The 23,927-nt window shown below is 41.2% G+C and overlaps 1 protein-coding gene and 1 pseudogene across 5 annotated transcripts in view; one reads left to right on the top strand and one right to left on the bottom strand.

Moving 5' to 3' along the window:
* FAF1 (Fas associated factor 1) overlaps positions 1-23,927 on the bottom strand; it is a 558,082-nt gene that overhangs the window by 218,336 nt on the left and 315,819 nt on the right. The gene's annotated exons all lie outside the window — the stretch shown is intronic.
* LOC111524030 lies at positions 18,668-20,486 on the top strand (annotated as a pseudogene). Its single transcript, XR_002725670.3, has one exon. The product of XR_002725670.3 is annotated as a TATA-binding protein-associated factor 2N pseudogene (transcript).

Raw genomic sequence — 23,927 nt, 5'->3', positions numbered from 1 at the left:
ATGTTCTGGTTAAGAGTTTGTTAAATAACCACATTGAGCAAATAAGTATTTGTATGTGTGTGTGTGTGTTAAATCAAAATAACGCATACAAACTAGGCTTAATTCCAGTATCCTAGCAATCACTGGTGCTCTGAAAGGCTTATAGTTAAGAAAGCAATCACTTCTGAATCAGAAGTGATTCAGAGTGCGTTCTGAACACATACTTCATATCTAAGGCCTTTTATTCTCTTCTTTTAAAAATTATTGTATACACGTTGCAGTTGCACATGGATTTGTTTTACTAAGTTGCAAGTTAAAAACCTCCTTAAAATCCTTTCTGAACAAAAAACGTTTGAAACCGGATGGTGCAAGGGGAATGAGAAGGTGGCATCAGTAATCAAATGTTAATTAGCAAGCTTTTTTTCCCCCCCAGGGCTGGCCTGTGTTGGAGAATTCAAATCAGAAATCAATGCTCTAAGTGTTTAACTATTACTTCTTCTCATTAACCATTAAAAAGACTAAGCTATTCTCTCCTCATAAAAACAGTAACTGGAGACATTTCTTTTTCTCAAATACTATCTTTCCAGAAAACAATGAAGATCTGTTTCAAGAAATCTATAAAAATGAAGTTGCTTTCAATCAGGCTTTAAACTGACTGTATTCTGCAGTTTTAAAAAATCTTTTGGCTCTAAATGAATTCTTCATTTTAATAACTGTAACTTAGTTTTGCTTTGTACCATACTTTAAAAACTTATTTCAACTCTTACTTAGCTATAAAGAAATTTGACAATTGCCTTTCTAAGACATTACTAGGATGATGATAAAAAGTTAATCAAATACGGAAACTAATTTAAATGTATTTAATTGGAGATGGATTTTGGCCATCCTGAAACACTATCCAGGATAAGATTTAACACTTCCATGGGTAACATGGTTATGTTCATAATTTCCAATACTAAAAGTCTGGTGTGGGTGAAAGCAACTTGACAATTGCAAAGTTAGATATTATTTAAATAACTAATAATCACACATTTATTAAAATGAATTTGTATCTTTTTTTTTTTTTTTTGAGACGGAGTCTCGCTCTGTCGCCCAAGCTGGAGGGCAGTGGCGCGATCTCAGCAGCAAGCTCTGCCTCCCAGGTTCACGCCATTCTCCAGCCTCAGCCTCCCGAGTAGCTGGGACTACAGGTGCCCGCCACCATGCCCGGCTAATTTTTTGTATTTTTAGTAGAGATGGGGTTTCACCATTCACAGGATGATCTCGATCTCCTGACCTCGTGATCCGCCCGCCTCGGCCTCCCAAAGTGCTGGGATTACAGGCATGAGCCACCAGGCCCGGCCATGAATTTGTATCCTTAGTAAAAGGTCAAACCTGGATTTTAAGATAAAAGACAATTTCTTTTTTTTTTTTTTTTTTCCAAGCTTTATAATTTTTATTCTTATTCTTCTATTCTTCAGGGTTTTAAGAAATGTATTCTTTTTTTTTTTTTTTTTTATACTTTAAGTTCTAGGGTACATGTGCATAACATGCAGGTTTGTTACATATGTATACTTGTGCCATGTTGGTGTGCTGCACCCATCAACTCGTCACCACCCATCAGCTCGTCATTTACATCAGGTATAACTCCCAATGCAATCCCTCCCATAATAGGCCCCGGCGTGTGATGTTCCCCTTCCAGAGTCCAAGTGATCTCATTGTTCAGTTCCCACCTATTAGTGAGAACACGCGGTGTTTGCTTTTCTGTTCCTGCGATAGTTTGCTGACAATGATGGTTTCCAGCTGCATCCATGTCCCTACAAAGGACAGACACAAACTCATCCTTTTTTATGGCTGCATAGTAGTCCATGGTGTATATGTGCCACATTTTCTTAATCCAGTCTGTCACTGATGGACATTTGGTTGATTCCAAGTCTTTGCTATTGTGAATAGTGCCGCAATAAACATACGCATGCATGTGTCTTTATAGCAGCATGATTTATAATCCTTTGGGTATATACCCAGTAATGGGATGGCTGGGTCATATGGTACTTCTAGTTCTAGATCCTTGAGGCCATACTGTTTTCCATAATGGTTGAACTAGTTTACAATCCCACCAATAGTGTAAAAGTGTTCCTGTTTCTCCACATCCTCTCCAGCACCTGTTGTTTCCTGACTTTTTAATGATTGCTATTCTAACTGGTGTGAGATGTTACCTCATTGTGGTTTTGATTTGCATTTCTCTGATGGCCAGTGATGACGAGCATTTTTTCATGTGTCTGTTGGCTGTATGCATGTCTTCTGATAAAAAACAATTCCTAAAGTGCTAAGAAAATGTTCATAGATGAGAAAAGCTAAACATATTTCACAAATTAAAAAGAAGCTAAATTTTAGGAGCTTTCTGAAAAACAAAAGTTTATAGAAACTGTGAAGTTGCAGGAATTAAAATTATAACTGAAAAAAAAAAGGTTAATTATTTTTCTACAACAGTGGTTCTTAAAGGGTGGTGGCTGGACCAGGTATTAGTATCACCTGGAAACTATTAGAAATGCAAATTCATGGGCCCCACTACAGACCTAGTGTATGGAACACTGTGGGTGTCCAGCAATCTGTCTTTTAACAAGCTCTTTAGGTAATTCTTACCAAGCTAAATTTAAAGAAGCATTGCTTTTTTTTTTTTTTTTTTAATTTTAATTTTTGTTTTTTGAGATGGAGTCGCTGTCACCCAGGCTGGAGTGCAGAGGCACAATCTCAGCTCACTGAAACCTCCGCCTCCCAGGTTCAAGCGATTCTTCTGCCTCCACCTCCCGAGTACCTGGGACTACAGGCACATGCCACTACACCTGGCTAATTTTTGTATTTTTTTAGTAGAGACAGGGTTTCACCATATTGGCCAGGCTGGTCTCGAACTCCCGACCTTGTGATCCACCCACCCCGGCCTCCCAAAGTGCTAGGATTACAGGCGTGAGCCACCGCGCCCGGCAAGAAGCACTGCTTCAGAATGTGCAAATAATATATAGGCTCTTCCAGATAGCCATGCCTCTCGAGTTTACTGATACTAAAATTCTTTGAACTCTGCCTAAGGTGGTCAGTCACTTTTGAGAATAAATATAATTAATAATGATTTGTTGCAGAAATTCTAAAAATGTTGCAATTTCATTTGGATGATGTGATTTCATTAGCCTAAGAAATTAATGAGAGAAGATACTACCTCTTTACTACAGACTTCATTGTATTCTTAGTTTAATCTAAATTTCTGTTAATTGAAAACCTGTTAATTATTTCTTTTTCCCCCTGTCACCAGGCTGGAGCGCAGTGGTGCAATCTCGGCTCACTGCAACCTCTGCCTCCGGAATTCAAGCAATTCTCCTCCCTCAGCCTCCCAAGTAGCTGGGATTACAGGCGTGTGCCACCATGCCCAGCTAATTTTTGTGTTTTTAGTAGAGACAGAGTTTCACCATGTTGGCCAGGATGGTCTCGATCTCTTGACCTCGTGATCCGCCTGCCTCGGCTTCCCAAAGTGGTGGGATTACAGGTGTGAGCCATTGCGCCAGGCCAATCTTTAGTTTTTCTGTCTCAAGCTTAAGTGTGACTGCTTCCTGGTCATAATACATATTTGGAACTTGCAGTAAACCTGCAAACTCACAATAAATGACCTATTGGTCTCACTAAACAAACTTGGAAGATATCTATGTCAGATAAACTGAAGAAATGTCCCTAACCACCAGAAAACTATGTTTAAGCCATATAAAAAACTAAACAGAAGTCCGGGCACGGTGGCTCATGCTTGTAATCTCAACACCTTGGGAGGCCGAGACAGGCGGATCACCAGGTCAGGAAATTGAGACCATCCTGGCTAACAAGGTGAAACTCTGTCTCTACTAAAAATACAAAAACAAAATTAGCCGGGCGTGGTGCAGGGCGCCTGTCGTCCCAGCTACTCTGGAGGCTTAGGTGGGAGAATGGCGTGAACCCAGGAGGCGGAGCATGCAGTGAGCGGGGATCCTGCCACTGCACTCCAGACTGGGTGACAGAGTGAGACTCCGTCTCAATAAACAAACAAACAAACAAACAAACAGGTTATGTTTTCCTTTCGTAGGATAGCTGAAACAAGGCCCAAAAGAAAAAGGTTAGTTTCCTAACAGTCAGACAAGACCTTGTCACAAAGGGCAATATTTCCTCTGTACACTTTACGGAAACAGGGAACAAAACTTTTCCAGGTATTTAATGGCCTAGTAAATAATATGAAAAAAAAACGTTTCTTACAGCCTGCAATAAATAAAACAACAATCACTCAATAAAGGCTCTTAAAATCTCATTTAAAAATCAAGTAAATTAATCAATTTATAATTCTTTCCAGGAAGGAAAACACCAATTAAGCCCAAAGACAATTTTAGAAATAACTGAAACAATTATAGGAACATTTTTAGGAATTGTACTTTAACCTAACACCATTTTGTGAAATTCAATTTTATATAATATTTTAAAGATGGGACACATAAATCAAGAAATACTGCAGACCAGAAATGTTTTGATTTTTAAATTTGAGTTTTAGTAGATAATCTGATACAATGTCAGAAGCAATGTACTAGTTAATCTTAAAGACATGATCATAACTGCAACCAAATATTTCACTACAAGGATATTCATTGCAGCCTTGTTTATCACCACACAAAATCATATCAAAACACAAAATTGGCATAATATAATATCCAATAATAAATAAAATACTGTGCAGTTATTAAAGTGATGAACCAACATCGGCAAAGCAGAGCCCAGAGGTCAAATCCAGTCTGCTGTCTGTTTCTGTCCATAAAGTTCCACTGGAACACAGCCACATCCATTTGTTTACATATTTTCTCTGGCTGTTTTTGCACTACTAAGTTAGCAGAGTTGAGTAGATGCAACAGAGACTGCATGGCCTAAAAACCTTAAAATGGGAATTATCTGTCTCTTTCCAGAAAAAAATTTGCTGACCCCTAAAGTGGAAGAAAATTGGTAATATAAAAAGTTGTTACACGATCTTTTTAAAAACCAGGTTACAAAATAATATGCATCTCTGTTTAAGCTATGTGTGTATAAGTATAGGTACACATGTATGCATAACATATGTATGCTTAGAAAAAAGATCAGGCCAGGTGCAGAGGTTCACGCCCGTAATCCCAACATTTTGGGAGGCCAAGGTAGGCAGATCACTTGACATCAGGAGTTCGACACCAGTCTGGCCAACATGATGAAACCCTGTCTCTACTAAAAATACAAAAATTAGCTAGGCATGGTGGTGCATCCTGTAATCCCAGCTACTCAGGAGGCTGAGGCACAAGAATTGCTTGAACCTGGGAGGCAGAAGTTGCAGTGAGCCCAGATCGTACCACTGCATTCCAGCCTGGGTAACACAGTGAGAATCCATCTCAAAAAAAAAAAGACCAGGTGATCTGCCTGCCTTGGCCTCCCAAACTGCTGGGATTACAGGCGTGAGCAACCGCGCCCAGCCGTCCACTGGATACTTTTTTGTGTTTTTTTGAGACAGTATCTTACTCTGTCACCCAGGCTGGAGTGAAGTGGGGCCATCACAGGTCACTGCAGCCTGGATCTCCTGGGCTGATGAGATCCTCCCAACTCAGCCTTCTGATTGACTACAGTTGCATACCACCACACCTGGGTAAATTTTTAAACTTTTTGTAGAGAGGAGATATCATTATTTTGCCCAGGCTGGTCTCAAACCCCTGGACTCAAGCAATCCTCCCACCTCAGCCCCCTCAAAGTGCTGGGATTACAGGTTGTAAGCCACTGTGCCTGGCTACCGGACACTTTTATAATTGTAATGTGTATGAATCTTCTATGAAACCATTTGCAGTTAATTCTAAACAGTGGTCATTAAGTAGTAACAAGTGAGTGGGGCGCAGTAGCTCACGCCTGTAATCCCAACACTTTGGGAGGCTGAGGTGGGCTGCATCACCTGAGGTCAGAAGTTCGAGACTAGCCTGGCCAACATGGTGAAACTCCATCTCTACCAAAAATACAAAAATTAGTCAGGCATGGTGGCACACATCTGTAATCCCAGCTATTCGGGAGGCTGAGACAGGAGAATTGCTTGAACCCAGAAGGCAGAGGTTGCAGTGAACCAAGGCCACACCACTGCACTCCAGTCTGAGCGACACAGTGAGACTCCATCTCAAAAACAACAGCAGCAACAAGAACAACAAAAACTAGTAACAAGAGAGAGTGACCAACTATGGGCAAAGCCCCTGTTATGAGAGCAAATGAGTCTTCTCACAGCTGCTGCGCTGCAATGGATAATGCAGTTATAGTCTGTCCACTTTGTACTTTTAAGTGCTGAAGAGGAAGAACAACTGCCAGTAACAATAACAACAGCAACTTGTTACTGTTTCAACAATTGAATGCTTCACAGAAAGGGAGCAGAGTTCTGGTATCACACACATCAGGGAAAGATGGCAAGATAAAAAATCTCCAAGGAAAATGAATCAAGGAAAAAGAAGAGCATATTAAAATAGTTAATTTTTTTTTTTTTTGACAGAGTCTCACTCTGTTGCCCAGGCTGGAGTGCAGTGGCGCGATCTCGACTCATTGCAAGCTCCGCCTCCCGGGTTCACGCCATTCTCCTGCCTCAGCCTCCCAAGTAGCTGGGACCACAGGCACCCACCACCATGCCCGGCTAATTTTTTCTATTTTTTTAGTACAGACAGGGTTTCACCTTGTTAGCCAGGATGGTCTCGATCTTCTGACCTCATGATCTGCCCACCTTGGCCTCCCAAAGTGCTGGGATTACAGGCATGAGCCACTGCGCTCGGCCTAAAATACTTAAATTTTATCATGAGAGTTACCAAGGCTCTTCCTCTTATACACTTTTGGCCAATGCCTTCTGAGTCTCCTTCACCCCTTACATTAGTAAGGATTTTGGCTGGAATAAAAGAATATGAAGATATTCACACTATGGGCCTGCTACTTCTACTGGGCTAATGGACAGTAAATCAATTATGCCCTATCCTGTTATTCTAGTTTTCTCTCTCTCAACAGTTGGGCACTCTTGCCAACTTCTCTTCTATGCTTTTGACCTGGACAAGTGAAACTCTTATCAGAAACAGTTAGCTGTGTCTTATTTGTAACCTCTGTAAGTTCTAAACTAAAAAACTGCGTCTACAAGGAAGACAATTTATCAGTGCCATTAATCTACTTTGCCCACTTGTTTTTTAAAGAATTGCACTTCCTTTTTAATTTTATTTCATGTGAGTTAAAAAACACAAGTGCATACATGCACAAACACAGACAAATTAAGCTACTTGCCTAAATGTCATTCATTTAGTTAATGTTCAGAACAATAATGCAGATTTTTAAAATTCTTAGTCCATTTTCCTTTTCTTCAAGAAAACATTTTTTTTTCCTTAAAGAAAAGACCACTGCTTCTACAGCAAGTTTCAAACTTTAAAATGCTGACAATGTTAATGCTTTTGGCAAAGAACCATCTTTATATTTTGATAATGACTATATCCTTTCCCACTCTGGTAGCACCCCATTGATGCTCAGACATGATGTGATGTTTATGTTTGCTTTGCTGTTTTCTGTTGCCCATCCAGGTCTTTGCCTTTCTCTGAGATGTGAAAAAAGTGGTGGGAACCATCAGCAACAGAACCTCAGTCTATAATCAGGTCTCTCATAATTTTATCTTTTCTAGTTAACAAAAAAATGCAAAAAACAAAGACAACAAAGGGACTTAGTGTTGGGGTCTGCCATGAATACTAAAGTGGCCTGGGGGTGTGGCTCATCAAGTGAAAATAAACCATTCAAGTCATCCACATCAAGAAGAAAGTTTGGGAACAACTAGGCTAGTGTTTGCATTTGGGGCCCTGGAGTCAGGAGAGTTACATTTCCCCTCTCTGCATAACTAATGCACCAAAGACAACCTACTTAACCTCTCCTTTAGGAAATATTAAGTAAGCTCCTCCAAAGAACTGCCCTGAGAGATACTTAAAAGTGTGTCTGGTCAGGTTATCTGATTCTAACTTGCTACTCTGCAAGATCAGCTTTCAGCGTTACTCTCAGAGATTTGTAGGTGGGAGGGCAGAAAGCCTAACTTAAGAAAAGTGGCTGCCTTGCCCATGAGCAATGTTATAAGAGTAAAGTCACTAAAATTACACACCTAGTTAAGTTTAGGTGAATATAGTAGAGTTGGAAAATGGCTCCAAATGACAATTTAATTAACTCGTATCAAATGAATTGACACTATGAAACAAAGTCTAATACTGCACACCAAATCCTGAGGACTGATGCTGCCAATGCTCAAAAGCTCCATACGACTGGCCTTTAATTAAGAAAGTAAAACCCAACCCAAGGATTCACTGTTAGGGCTGGCTCTGAAATGTAGATATAGCTATTTTAGAAAGAAAATATCGGGAATACCTTAGCAATCCCACTTAATGTATTATTAAGATCAGGAAAAAAAATTTAACCACATGAGTCATTAAATAAGCAGGCATTCTGAATAAACTGCCTGAAGTCTCCTGTTAAAAAATTACTCCTATTTATTCATTAACAAAGCTATTCCTTAGCTCATCCCTGCCATAACCTGCTCTATTCAAAACCATATGGGAAAGGACATTAAAAAACCGCCACAAACCATGGACTTCTGGTATTAGTGCTACACACAGTATACCCCTATTCATTATTCTACCTCCCTTGTTTAATCTATCATTAAGATTCAGTGACCCTACACTAAATTTAAAGCAGATCCTTCCTTCCTCCCATGCCTAAATTCACATACTTTTCTAGTTGGGGATGCCCTCAAGTATTAACAACTCTACGGGGTTTCTCTAATCTCAGCTCTGAACTATGTCATGCTATAGAACCAAGAAATTGCCGTTTTACATCTCTAACTATGGAGGCTTCCATAAAAAAAAAAGACCATATAATTTACTTAATAAGATAAAGGGGGGAAAATCACCATTTAATAAGTAGTTTTTCACTGTACATGGTAAAAGAGGCACATGGAGAGACACTGTCATAGATTGTGTTGTCTTAAAAATGAATAATACCTAAAGGCATTACTTTGACTGTATTCATCACAGAACTTAAAAGTTTTAAGGTAAAATTGTCAGATGTTGACTATCTTAATGGAACAACAAAGGGAAAAAAATGTTGATTTAAACATATAGTTTATTAAAAAAAATGGGAGAAAATAAAATTTCAAGAAAGCAAAAGTATTTCTACTAGGACATATGAAACTGAATTATCAAATCACAAACAAAAACTCTAATGACAATGTAGTAAAATAAAGGATAAGTAATTGTGTATGTAATAATCTACAAGAGCAAACAGAATTTTCTATGGAGATAGAAATGTTCTTTGTGTTGTCCGATATAGTGGCCACTAACCACATATGGCTACTGAGCACTTGAAATGTAGCTAGTCTGACTGAGGGATAAAATTTTAAACTTTAGGCCAGGTGCAGTGGCTCATGCCTGTAATCCCAGCACTTTGGGAGGCTGAGGCGGGCGGATCACCTGAGCTTGGGAGTTTGAGACCAGCCCGACCAACATGGAGACACCTCGTCTCTACTAAAAACACAAAATAAGCCAGGCGTGGTGGCGCATGCCTGTAATCCCAGCTACTTGGGAGGTTGAGGGAGGAGAATCGCTTGAACCTGGGAGGTAGAGGTTGTGGTGAGCCAAGACTGCGCCATTGCACTCCAGCCTGGGCAACAAGAGCAAAACTCCCATCTCAAAAACAAACAAACAAACAAACAAACAAACAAACAAATTAAACTTAAAAAAATGTTTTAAGGCCGGGCGCGGTGGCTCAAGCTTGTAATCTCAGCACTTTGGGAGGCCGAGATGGGCTGATCACGAGGTCAGCAGATCGAGACCATCCTGGCTAACATGGTGAAACCCCATCTCTACTAAAAAATACAAAAAACTAGCCGGGCGAGGTGGTGGGCGCCTGTAGTCCCAGCTTCTCGGGAGGCTGAGGCAGGAGAATGGGGTAAACCCGGGAGGTGGAGCTTGCAGTGAGCTGAGATCCTGCCACTGCACTCCAGCCTGGGCGACAGAGCAAGAATCCGTCTCAAAAAAAAAAAAAAAAAAAAAAGTTTTATTTATTTACATTTGGAGCAGCCAGAGGTGGGGCAGGGGAGGGACAGGGTATCACCCAGCTAATTTTTGTTTTGTTTTTTTTTTTTTTTTGTAGTGATGGGATTTCGCCATGTTGCCCAGGCTGGTCTCAAACTCCTGGATTCAAACAATCTGCCTACCTCGACCTCCCAAAGTGCTGGGATTATAGGCATGAGCCATGGCGCCTAGCCAGCAATTTAAGTTTAAATTGCCATTCACAGCTAGTAGTGGCCTTATTGGACAATATATTGATATTAAGAAAGTAGAAAATATAGAGCAACATAAAAACATACTATGGATAAACTAGATACTTACATGCTTCACTTCATTCTTATTTCATTATAGTCCTTGAACTATAAAGGTAGAAATACTGCAGTTAAATTAATTCTTCAAAATTATACTTTTACTGTTTTTAATAATGTTACTTTAAAGTAGTCTAAGGCAGGGCACAGTGGTTCATGCCTGTAATCTCAGCACTCTGGGGGCTGAGGTGGGTGGATCACTTGAGTTTAGCAGTTCCAGGCCAGCCTGGGCAACATGGCAAAACCCCATCTCTATAAAATACAAAGATTAGCCAGGTGTGGTGGTGCATGCCTGTAGTCCCAGCTACTTGGGAGGCTGAGGAGGGGAAATCACTTGAGCCCAGGAGGTGGAGGATGCAGTGAGCTGAGATCCCACTACTGCACTCCAGCCTGGGTGACAGAGTGAGACTCTGCCTCAAATACATAAATAAATAATCCCAGCACTTTGGGAGGCCGAGGCAGGCAAATCACTGGAGGTCGGGAGTCCAAGACCAGCCTGGCCAACATGGTGAAACCCTGTCTCTACTAAAAATACAAAACTTAGCCAGGCGTGGTGGTACAAACCTATAATCCCAGTTACTTGGGAGTCTGATGCAGGAGAATCTCTTGAAACCAGGAGGAGGAGGTTGCAGTGAACCAAGATCATGCCACTGCTCTCCAGCCTGGGCAACACAGCGAGACTCCATCTCAAAAAAAAAGAAAAGGTAAGTGTGACTTCCACAGCTGCCACATGATGTAACCTAGGATCTAATTATTCATCAATCCATACATTCACAAAACGATTACTTGAGCATGATTACAGTGAATTAGATGTTATTGTAATAGATAATGTTAACAGTATACCTGGCAGTTCTTTATTTAAGAGGGTGAGGATTCAAATTTAATCCATTTTTTTGGGTCAAGATCCTTAATGTATTCACGTAGTAGGTTAGCAGCAGGTATAATGGATATTACAATCACTACCAGTCTCAGATTCAATACCTTATTTATTCGTTAAGTATCTATAGAACATTTTAATTTTTCTTTTTCTTTTTTTTTTTTTTTTGAGACAGAATCTTGCCCTGTTACCCAGGCTGGAGTGCAGTGGCGCCATGAACATATTAAATTTTATTATTTACTTTTAGAGACAGGGTCTGGCTCTGTCACCCAGGCTGGAGTGCAGTGGCAAGATCAAGGTCACTGCAACCTTGAACTCTGGGATTCATCTGATCCTCCTGCCTCAGCCTCCTGAGTAGCTAGGACAGGTACATGCCATCTAATTTTTATATATATTTTTTGTAGAGAAAAGGTCTCACTATGTTGTCCAAGGTGGTTTTTTTTTTTTTTTTTTTTTTGAGACAGAGTCTTGCTCTGTCACCCAGGCTGAAGTACAGTGGTGCAATCTCGGCTCACTGCAACCTCTGCCTCCCTAGTTCAAGGAATTCTCTGCCTTAGCCTCCCAAGTAGCTGGGATTACAGGCACCTGCCACCACACCCAGCTAATTTAAAAATTTTTTTTTTTTTGTATTTTTAGTAGAGACGGAGTTTCACCATGTTGGTCAGGTTGGTCTCGAACTCCTGACCTCCTGATCCGCCTGCCTTGGCCTCCCAAAGTGCTGGGATTACAGATGTGAGTCACTGTGCCCAGCCCCAAGGCAATTTTTTTTTAAAATTGTACCATGACACGTCCCTAAAAACTAAAACTGGAAAACTTTGTTCTTTTTCTGTAAATCATCCACTCTTCCCTCACTTCTTGCCAAAGAAATTGTTACTCACACTATTTACTTACTTGGCTAACTCTTTCTTCACATATTTGGGAGACGCTTTAGTTCAACTAAATAATCATAAATCCCAAATTACTGGCAGGTACAAATTAATAAAGTTTGCTATAGTGAAAGCTAACTCAAAGGGATATTTCAGAGATTCTGATCAAAGATACCTTGCCTTCAAACACAGGTGGGTGTTGTTTATGTTTCTGTGCAAGTGAATAGATATTGTCATGCATTCCAAAATAAATGGCAACTGCATTTGATCATATTCTATTTTTTGGCATGTTTTACTGCATTATGCCAGTAATAAGTAAATTTGAGGTGGTCTATCCTTGAAAATTGTCACAGCCTGGCAATCATGGCCAATGAAAGTCACTTATTTCAGAGCATCATTCTCTCAACTCCCCAACATTATCACTCATGCTTCATGTCCTACATTGAAAAAGAAAAGATGGGAATAGTTATTGCTAGAGGAATGCTAAACCCCTGTCACCTTGTACTATTTTATTTTATTTTAATTTATTTTATTTTATTTGAGACACAGTTTCACTCTTTGTTGCCCAGGCTGGAGTACAGTGGCGCGATGTCAGCTCACTGCAACCTCTGCCTCCCAGGTTCAACCAATTCTCCTGTCTCAGCCTCCCAAGTAGCTGGGATTACAAGTGTCCACCACCATGCCTGGCTAATTTTTGTATTTTTAGTAGAGACAGGGTTTTGCCATGTTGACCAGGCTGGTCTCGAACTCCTGACCTCAGGTGATCTGCCCGCTCAGCCTCCCAAAGTGCTGGGATTACAGGTGTGAGCCACAGTGCCCAGCCAGACCTTGTACATTTTCAAGTAAATATGGTAATTTTCTCTATGTGTATATATTAATGGTTCTTCTTTCTTCCGTTCAACAAACATTTATTGAGTGCTTCCTTGAGTTCCAGACTCTCTGACAGTCACTAGAGCAGCAGTCAAAAATGCAAATTTCTAGAGCAGCCCAGTAAGTAACACAAATGAATGAAATGTGATGGGCAAATGGCATTCAGCCTTTGTTTCAAGGATACAATATTGGAATGTTAGGGACGATGGCAAATTAGAGAGCGTGTCCTATCCAAAGAGGCAGACGCTGCTCCAGACTAGCTGATTGCTGTTATAGAAAATGTAGGGTTCAGCATCACCAGGATTTTCTGATTCTTTGCAAGAAGCCAGAAGTCAGGAATCCTGTTTCATTTTATTTTAAATGTGAAACCTCCTAACTTTTAAATGTTGGCAACCAGTGCACATTTAAAACATGCTGGGACCCAAACTGGTTGCAAATAAAATAATCTTGTGGTTGCCAGTTTGCAACCTCTGCAGGAGAAATACAAAGATAGATAAAGACACAATATTCTTCCTTAAAGGAACACACAGTCCTCTACAGGTCATATGAAGAAACAAATGTTTATGATACAATGTGATAGTTATAACGATAAAGATACCAATAAGGTGTAAGAGGCCATTATAGTAGCTGAAACTACCATTTATTGAGTACCAGAGCCACTGGTCCAGGTACTATGCATATTACTGTATTTCATGCTCACATCAATTCTATGAGTATAGAAATTGCTTTATTATGTGGTAGAGCCGAATGTGAATTTGAACCCCTATTCTTTGTGACTTCAAAAATCAGCGGGTTTTTTTCCTAACATATCACACTGCCAGCCATTCCTCCAACCAAGTCTTAGTGTTTGAAAATCAATCATATGAACATTTGAAAATGAAACTAGGGCCAGGCGCAGTGGCTCATGCCCGTAATCCCAGCACTTTGGGAGGCCGAGGCCAGCAGATCACCTCAGGTCAGGAGTTCAAGTCCAGCCTGGCCAACCTGGTGAAACCCCGTCTCTGCTAAAGATACAAAAATAGCCAGGTGTGGTGGCAGGTACCCGTAATCCCACCTACTCAGGAGGCTGAAGCAGAAGAATCACTTGAACCCAGAAGGTGGAGGTTGCAGTGAGCCAAGATCACACCATTGCACTCCAGCCTGGGCAACAAGAGTGAAACTCTGTCTAAAAAAAAAAAAAAAGAAAGAAAATGAAACTAATTTGTCACTTATTTCAGTAAAAAAAGAAAAATTTAGATATTATTTTCAATGTAACAATCACCCTGGGATATAATATAAAAATACATTCAAGGTTGGGCACAATGGCTCATGCCTGTAATCCCAGCACTTTGGGAGACCGAGGTCGGCAGATAACCTAAGGTCAGGAGTTCAAGACCAGCCTGGCCAACGTGGTGAAACCCTGTCTCTACTAAAAATAGGAAAATTAGCTGGGCATGGTGGCAGGTGCATGTAATCCCAGCTACTCGGGAGGCTGAGGCAGGAGAATTGCTTGAACCTGGGAGGTGGAGGTTGCAGTGGGCCAAGATCGCACCACTGCACTCTAGCCTGGGCAAAAGAGCAAGATTCCATCTAAAAATATACATATATATATATGTATTTTTTTTTCAAGATACAAGACATTAACACTTGAGATATAGGAGTACATACTTTTAACCAATATGGTAGGTTGCCTCTCTCCATTCTATTCCAACTGTGATATACATGAAAAAGGGCAATAAAATACACATAGCAACAAATACTTAGTAGTAAAATTAACAATGTGAATTGGGTGCTTCAGTAATGTTATAAACCATTGCCATATGTACATTAGTCACTTTATAATTGAATAAATACTAAAGTAACTTGGTTCAGAAAGAATAATATTATTAAGATAAACCCATACACACAAAAAATGGGTAACTTCACTTAGTAATTAAGGAAATGCAAATTAAAACAAGGCATCATTCTCACCTTTCAATTGGGCAAAAACTAAAAATACTGTCATATCTGTTGTTGGTAAGAATATACTTGTGTATATTCTAACATGCTTGCTTACATACTCTAGCTAGGTGAAGAAGTAGGTAAAGCTTTATTGAGGAGCAACTTGGCAATATCAAAATAAAATTAATGTACCCTTCAACCCTGCCATTTCATTTCTAAGAACTGATCCTGTAGAAATTCATGCAATTCATAAAGATGAGCTCTTATGTTTTAGATTTCTGAATTCCTGAGTCATTAATAATAAAAATGACTCAAGTATTTCTTTAGTAATTAAAAAAGTAAACACTGTGACGGAAAAATTGTTATACTTCTGAGTGTCAATCTGAATAAATGAGATAATTTCATTTTAGTTCTTATTACTAAGTTTTAAAAATACGAATTGGGGCTGGACATGGTGGCTGACGCCTGTAATCCCAGCACTTTGGGAGGCCCAGGTGGGCGGGTCGCCTGAGGTCAGGAGTTCGAGACCAGCCTGACCAACATGGAGAAACCCTGTCTCTACTAAAAATACAAAATTAGCAGGCCATGGTGGCGCATGCCTGTAATCCCAGGTACTCAGGAGGCTGAGGCAGGAGAATCACTTGAACCCGGGAAGCAGAGGTTGCAGTGAGCTGAGATTATGCCATTGCACTCCAATCTGGGCAATAAGAACAAAACTCCGCCTCAAAAAAAAAAAAAAAAAAAAAAAAAAGCAACTAGTTTTTATCTAATTGTGCAGCTCTTGCCATCTTCCTTGTATTCCATTTATAAAAATGGTGAGTTTTGTGAGATATGTAGGCTGGAGGCAAAACAGATTCTCTACAGGACCCTAGTCAATGAACTTACCCTTCCATATATGCTTGACATTGACACTAATGAACTTGCCCCCTTGATATAAGCTTGACATTGCCTGACCCATGAGTTAATAAAACTGACATGTGGTTTCAATAGAGTACAGTTGCCTGGTTACCCAGTCCCTATACACTTGCCTATGAGGCTGATGTTGTTTGAACTTATGAAAGATTGGAGAAATTCCTATGCAGTTTTTAGATTTTATATTATGGGATAGTTCAAGGAGGGTGGGAGTAGTTAAAGCTGGGTGGAGCAGGTAAGGGCCTAAAAACTAGTGTTAGTTTTGAATGAAAAGTGGTTGTATCAGACAGTCTTAAGTTATCTAAAACATATAAATTAGTACTTTCCCTTTGTAATTTACACATTTGGCCAGATTCTCTTCTTCAGATCTTTCTTCTTCACCTGGCCACTAGTTGCTTTTAAAAAAATACATTTTTTCAGTCGGCCGTGGTGGCTCACACCTATAATCCCAGCACTTTGGGAGGCCAAGGTGGTGGATCACGAGGTCAGGAGATAGAGACCATCCTGGTCAACGTGGTGAAACTCCGTCTCTACTAAAAATACAAAAATTAGCTGGGTGTGGCAGTGCATGCCTGTAATCCCAGCTACCTGGGAGGCTGAGGCAGGAGAATCGCTTGAATCCGGGAGGCGGAGGTTGCAGTGAGCCGAGACCGTGCCACTGCACTCCAGACTGGCAACAGAGACAGACTCTGTCTCAAAAAAAAAAAAAAAAAAAGGCCGGGCATGGTGGCTCACGCCTGTAATCCCAGCACTTTTGGAGGCTGAGGCAGGCGGATCACAAGGTCAGGAGATTGAGACCATCCTGGCTAACACGGTGAAACCCTGTCTCTACTAAAAACACAAAAAATTAGCCAGGCATGGTGGTGGGCGCCTGTAGTCCCAGGTACTCAGGAGGCTGAGACAGGAGAATGGCGTGAACTCAGGAGGTGGAGGTTGCAGTGAGCCGAGATCGCGCCACTGCACTCCAGCCTGGGTGACAGAACAAGACCACGTCTCAAAAAAAAACACTTTTTTTTCTATGCCAGATCTTTTATCTACCAAACATGACAATTAACACACAGTACATTGTTTTGTAACTGCTACATGTGGCAACAAAATTACTGATGGAAAGCAAGCCAGTTCCAATTTTTTAAAGCTGTAGTCACAGGCTCTGAATATCAATTTCAGCTGCTCTGTCTATGGAGTAACCATTCTTTATTCCTTTACTTTCTTAAAAAAAAGAAAAAGAAAAAGTACAAAAAAAAAAAAAAAAAAAGAATAGCAATTTCATTCATTGAAGCATTACATGCCATGTGCTTTACACATTAACACACTCCTCAGTAACCCTATTAAATAGATGACATTATTTCCACTTCATAGATGAAAAAAAAAAGACGCCTAAGGATTTGCCCAACAGATGATCCTGCCTCTCTACTCAGACATTCAACAGACAATAAAAAGGTAATATAGCCAAAACTAAACTATCCTTCTACCTGGTCCTCTCCATACCAATAAATGGCACTACTATGAACTCAGTTACTTGAGTCAAATATTTAGAAATCATCTTTCATTCCCCTGAATCTCACCATCCACATTTTTACTGAAGAATAAAAGTATAACATTATATAGTTAAAATGTAAAGCACATAGTAGTAAACATAAAATGAAAATGTTGGTAACTGCTATTTATTTCCACAGGTATTTTATTCTAAATGCAAATACTAAAACATAAATCACGTCTGTACATGCATTTACTTTACCTAGAGTCTGAACCACACATCTCGGCAACTAAGACATCTAATAACAATACTACGTAAATTCATAATATATTCAATTTCTGATAAATTACTTAAACAGGAATAAGTTCTAGAGCCTGGTAATAGTTTGTCGTGAGTTAAAATCTAGCTAAAATAGAAAAATCACTTTCACTGTGATAGATCTAGTAATACAGTAAATGCTTAAGAAATTACTTTTGTTTCATGTTGAATTAATTATAATTCAGAATTAGGGAATGTTACAATATTAAAATGACGTTTTCCAAGTTGAAGAAACATTAATCTCTGATAGTGTATAACAGATTGATAATAGAAATATTGAATTAATGTTTTGTGAAACTAGGGTTTGAGTGTTATTGACAATTAGTTTTATCACTAAATATTACAACTTGTTTTTCGGTTTGTTCCCTGCTATACTTTATTTAAATAAGGTACATTTTATAGAAAGAATGCCTTCAAACAGAAGTTACAATATTCTCTCATATTACTAAGAAAACACTTAGAAATACAATATTCTCCCATATTATTAAGAAAACACTTAGAAAACCCATCACAGGGCCAGTGGTTCGCACCTGTAATCCCAGCACTTTGGGAGGCTGAGGCAGGTAGATCACCTGAGGTCAGGAGTTTGAGACCAGCCTGGCCAAACTGGGGAAACCTCATCTCTACTAAAAATACAAAAATTAGGCAGCTGTGGTGGTGGGTGCCTGTAATCCCAGCTACTCAGGAGGCTGAGGCAGGAGAATCTCTTGAACCCAGGAGGCGGAGGTTGCAGTGAGCTGAGATTGCGCCACTGCACTCCAGCTTGGGAGACGAGTGAAAACTGTCTCAAAAAAAAAGAAAGAAAATCCATCACAGATTCTAAGAACTTCTGAGCCGAAAGTGACCTAAGGGATCATCTAGTCAAAACATTCAATGTGGTAGCCCCCATAATATAACCTTCTGACAAATGGTCAGAATTTTGAGTTTTCATCTGTTTCCATAATGCTCAGATCAACTTAAACACCTCTGATTCTCTTGTTTGTGGAGTTAGAAAACTGAAGTATAGAATTTAAGCAAACCAATTAAAAGTAGAGTCACAGTACAGCTCCGGCCGCCATGCCGCCTGGCTTTCGTATTCCTTGTTCTCGGCGGGCTCTGGGGCCTCCGCGCCGCGGCCATTAGTCATGTTGGATTCTGGAAGTTACGGTCAGTCTGGGGATGAGCAGCAAAGTTATTCTTCCTATGGAAATCAAGGCAACCAAGGCTATGGACAAGCATCACAAAGCTATTCTGGCTATGGACAAACGACTGATTCCCCTTATGGACAGAACTACAGCGGTTACTCCAGTTATGGACAAAGTCAGTCAGGTTATTCACAGTCCTATGGTGGTTATGAGAATCAAAAGCAGAGATCATATGGCCAGCAACCATATAATAACCAGGGACAGCAGCAAAATGTGTAATCATCAGGAAGCCAAGGTGGAAGAGCACCTTCCTATGACCAGCCAGACTATGGTCAACAAGATTCCTATGATCAGCAGTCAGGCTATGATCAACATCAAGGCTCATATGATGAGCAGTCAAATTATGATCAGCAGCATAATTCCTATAATCAAAACCAGCAGTCCTATCATTCACAAAGGGAAAATTACAGCCACCACACACAAGATGACTGTCGTGATGTGGGTAGGTATGGAGAAGATAATAGAGGATATGGCAGGTCACAGGGAGGAGGTAGAGGGCGTGGGGGATATGACAAGGATGGAAGAGGTCCTATGACAGGATCAAGTGGTGGTGACCGCGGTGGCTTCAAAAATTTTGGTGGTCACAGGGATTATGGACCCAGACCAGATGCTGATTCAGAATCTGATAATTCAGATAACACCACAATCTTTGTGCAAGGACTTGGGGAGGGTGTGTCTACAGATCAAGTTGGGGAGTTCTTTAAACAAATAGGAATTATCAAGACAAATAAGAAGACTGGAAAACCAATGATAAATCTTTATACAGACAAGGACACAGGAAAGCCAAAGGGGGAGGCAACAGTATCATTTGATGACCCTCCTTCAGCTAAGGCAGCCACTGACTGGTTTGATGGAAAAGAATTCCATGGTAACATCATTAAAGTGTCCTTTGCCACTAGAAGACCTGAATTCATGAGAGGAGGTGGAAGTGGAGGTGGGCGGCAAGGCCCTGGAGGATATAGAGGTCCTGGAGGCTTTCAAGGGAGAGGTGGAGACCCCAAAAGTGGGGATTGGGTTTGCCCTAATCCGTCATGCGGAAATATGAACTTCGCTCGAAGGAATTCCTGCAATCAGTGCAATGAGCCTAGACCAGAGGACTCTCGTCCCTCAAGACGAGATTTCCGGGGGAGAGGCTACAGTGGAGAGAGGGGCTACAGAGGTCGTGGGGGCAGAGGTGGAGACCGAAGCGGCTATGGTGGAGACAGAAGTGGGGGTGGCTATGGTGGAGATAGAAGCAGCGGTGGTGGCTACAGCGGAGATAGAAGTGGGGGCGGCTATGGTGGAGACAGAAGTGGGGGTGGCTATGGTGGGGACAGAGGCGGCGGCTATGGTGGGGACAGAGGAGGCGGCTATGGAGGAGACCGAGGAGGTGGCTATGGAGGAGATCGAGGTGGCTATGGAGGAGATCGAGGAGGAGGCTATGGTGGAGACCGAGGCGGCTATGGAGGAGATCGAGGAGGTTACGGAGGAGATCGAGGAGGTTATGCAGGAGATGGAGGAGGCTATGGAGGAGACCGAGATGGGGGCTACGGAGGAGACCGAGGTGGCTATGGAGGCAAAATGGGAGGAAGAAACGACTACAGAAATGATCGGCGCAACGGACCATACTGATGACTGTTTTGAATGTTCCTTTGTCTCTGACATGATCCATAGTGAAATTGCCAGAGTTTTGCCTGCTGTTTTCCTCATGGGTAGTGAAATTAAGTGACATTTGGATTTTTATTTGGGTGGGAGGGCTGGGACAGTTTTTCTTTTAGAAATGTCTGTTGAGAGTTCCCCCTTTAGTTTCCAACCTTCTCCCCAACCCTTGGAGCTAAATGCGTTGTAAAATATTGCCAAAATGAAAAGTGTTTTGTAATACTGCAATAAAGGCTGCTTGTTTTGGTGGGGAAAAAAAAAAAAAAGTAGAGTCAACAGAAATCTATATGGTTACCTGAACAGATCTGTCTACATATACAAACTAGCCACATATTATAGATTACAAACATTACATTCAAAATTATTATTATTATATTATTATTATTATTACTTGAGATGGAGTCTCGCCCTGTTACGCAGGCTGGAGCGCAGTGGTGTGATCTCGGTTCACTGAAACCTCTGTCTCCCATGTTCAAGCGACTCTCCTGCCTCAGTCTCCCAAGTAGCTAGGATTACAGGTGCCTGCCACCACGCCCAGCTAATTTTTGTATCAGTAGAGACAGGGTTTCACCATGTTGGCCAAGCTGGTCTTGAACTCCTGACCTCAAGTGATACACCTCCCACAGCCTCCCAAAGTGCTGGGATTACAGGCATGAGTCACTGTGCCTGGCCTAATTAGCTTCTACCACTTAACTTTTCCACAGAACAGGCACGGTTTTATTAAAATTTCATCACTCCATTATTCTTTATTTTTACATCTGGAATACATATTGGAGCTGTTATTATTTTTACATATCTTCAATAGCTGTGGTATACAAATTCCACACAGCACAATCTTTCTCTCCTCCCCTCCCCTTTCTTCTTCCTCTTCCTCTTCCTCTCCTCCTCCTCCTCCTCCTCCTTCTTCTCTCTCTCTCTCTCTCTTTCTCTCTCTCTCTCTCTTTCTGAGACAGAGTTTCACTCTTGCTGCCCATGCTGGAGTGCATGGCACAATCTTGGCTCACTGAAACCTCCACCTCTTCAGTTCAAGTGATTTTCCTGCTTCCACCTCCCAAGTTCAAGAGATTCTCCTGCCTCTGCCTCCCGAATAGCTGGGATTACAGGCATGTGCCAGCATGCCCACCCATTTTCTTTTTTTTTGTATTTTTAGTAGAGACAGGGGTTTCACCATGTTGGCCAGGCTGGTCTCGAACTCCTGACCTCAGGTGATCCACCTGCCCTGGCCTCCCAAAGTGCTGGAATTACAAGTGTGAGCCACTGCAGCTGGCCTCTTTTTCTTTCTCTCTCTCTCTCTCTTTGAGACGGGTCTTGCTCTGTCCCTAGGCTGGAGTGCAGTAGTGCAATCTGGGCTCACTGTAACTTCTACCTCCTAGGCCCAAGCGGTACTCCCACCTCAGCCTCCTGGATAGCTGGGACCACAGGCGTGCACCACCATGCCTGGCTAATTTTTGTATTTTTTTTGTAGAGTCAGGGTCTCACTATGTTGCTAAGGCTGGTCCTGAACTCCTGGGCTCAAGCAATTCACCCACTTTGGCCTCCCCGTGAAGGGATTACAGGTGTGAGCCACCACACCTGGTCTCTAGAACAGTATTTCAATGTGTAACTGAGTAACAGATGCCAAAGGATGTACCTCTAGAGACAGAAGGCACTTGTACCTAATTAAAACTGTGAAGCTGGGCACAGTCCTCACATCAGTAATCTCTGCACTTTGGGAGGCCAAGGTGGGCCTATTGCTTGAGCCCAGGAGTTTCAGACAAGCACGGGCAACACAGGGAGACCCTGCGTCTATTGAAAAAAAAAAAAAAATCAGCTGGTTGTGGTGGCACGCACCTGTAGTCACAGCTACTTGGGAGGCTGAGGTGGGAGAATCGATTGATTGAGCAAGGAGGTTGAGGTTGCAGAGAGCCGTGGAACTGTGAAGGTTTTTGCATCTTTAATAAAACCAAGAAATACGCATGTCATCTTATGTCACTTTCTGTTTTGATTTTACCAACAAAATATTAAACCTATTGTTTAAAATGATGGCAGAACTCCAAAACAAAAATTACGTTGGTAACTAATTATAGCCTACTTACCTCCTTGGTTACAAAAGTAAATCTGCTATATATTTAGTATTATATATACTGGTATATCTCAGTCATTTTGAAAGAAACTTCAGGTACTATAACTAACAGTAAAAATGGTATACCGAACATAAAACTGAGAACTTCAGGGAGAAGCTGCTATTTTTAGTCTTTTAATATTTACTGTTAAGATCTGAATATGGCCAGGCGTGGTGGCTCAAGCCTGTAATGCCAGCGCTTTGGGAGGCTGAGGAGTGCGGATCACGAGGTCAGGGGATGGAGACCATCCTGGCCAAATGGTGAAACCCTGTCTCCACTAAAATACAAAAAATTAGTTGCTTGAATCTGGGAGGTGGAGGCTGCAGTGAGCCGAGATCACGTCACTACACTCCAGCCTGGTGACAGAGCAAGATTTTGTCTCAAAATAAAAAAAAAAAGATCTGAATATTCTGAATATAGTACGCTTATCTTATCCAAAATTTAACAAGAAATTAAAAATAGTTTCAGGTTTAGATGACAGTAGATGTTACATAGGATGGTTAGAAAAATGGTATTTAAAAAAAAAAATAGATACATCATGGTTATGGAGGATGTTTCAGAGAAAATACAAAATCCAAATGACTCTTAACATTATACCTTGGCCGGGTGTGGTGGCTCACGCCTGTAATCCCAGCACTTTGGGAGGTCGAGGCAGGTGGATCACTTGAGGCCAGGAGTTCGAGACCAGACTGGTCAACATGGTGAAGCCCTATCTCTACTAAAAATACAAAACTTAGTTGGGCGTGGTGGCATGTGCCTCTTTACTGACAAAGAAAGAGTCCAAGTAGTGAGATGGAAGGAGGGTGAGGTAAACTACTGTTATAGTATATAGTATAGTAGATAGTATAGTATAGTATAGCTACTCGGGAGGTTGAGGTGGGAGAATCCCTTGAACCCGGGAGGCAGAGGTTGCAGTGAGCTGAGATCATATCACTGCACTCCAGCCTAGGTGACAGAGTGAGACTCTGTCTCATTTGAAAAAAAAAAATTATACCCCAATTTCAATTTTATATAAATGTTACTTTTGATAAAACTGATAGGAACCTAATAGAAAATATAAGTTGTTTTAACACAGCAATTTAAAAAATATTTTTGACCAGGTACAGTGGATCATACCTGTAATCCCAGCACTTTGGGAGCCCGAGGCAGGCAGATCACCTGAGGTTGGGACTTCGAGACCAGCCTGACCAACATGGAGAAACTTTACTAAAAATACAAAATTAGCTGGGCGTGGTGGCACATGCCTGTAATTCCAGCTACTCAGGAGGCTGAGGTGGGAAAATCCCTTGAACCTAGGAGGCGGAGGTTGTGGTGAGCCAAGATCGTGCCACTGCACTTCAGCCTGGGCAACAAAAGCAAAACTCCCTCAAAAAAAAAAA

This window comes from Piliocolobus tephrosceles, chromosome 1, assembly GCF_002776525.5.
Source record: "Piliocolobus tephrosceles isolate RC106 chromosome 1, ASM277652v3, whole genome shotgun sequence".
Classification (NCBI taxonomy): domain Eukaryota; kingdom Metazoa; phylum Chordata; class Mammalia; order Primates; family Cercopithecidae; genus Piliocolobus; species Piliocolobus tephrosceles.
The sequence above is the reverse complement of the archived record's forward strand: the minus strand, read 5'-3'. Positions and strand labels throughout refer to the sequence as shown.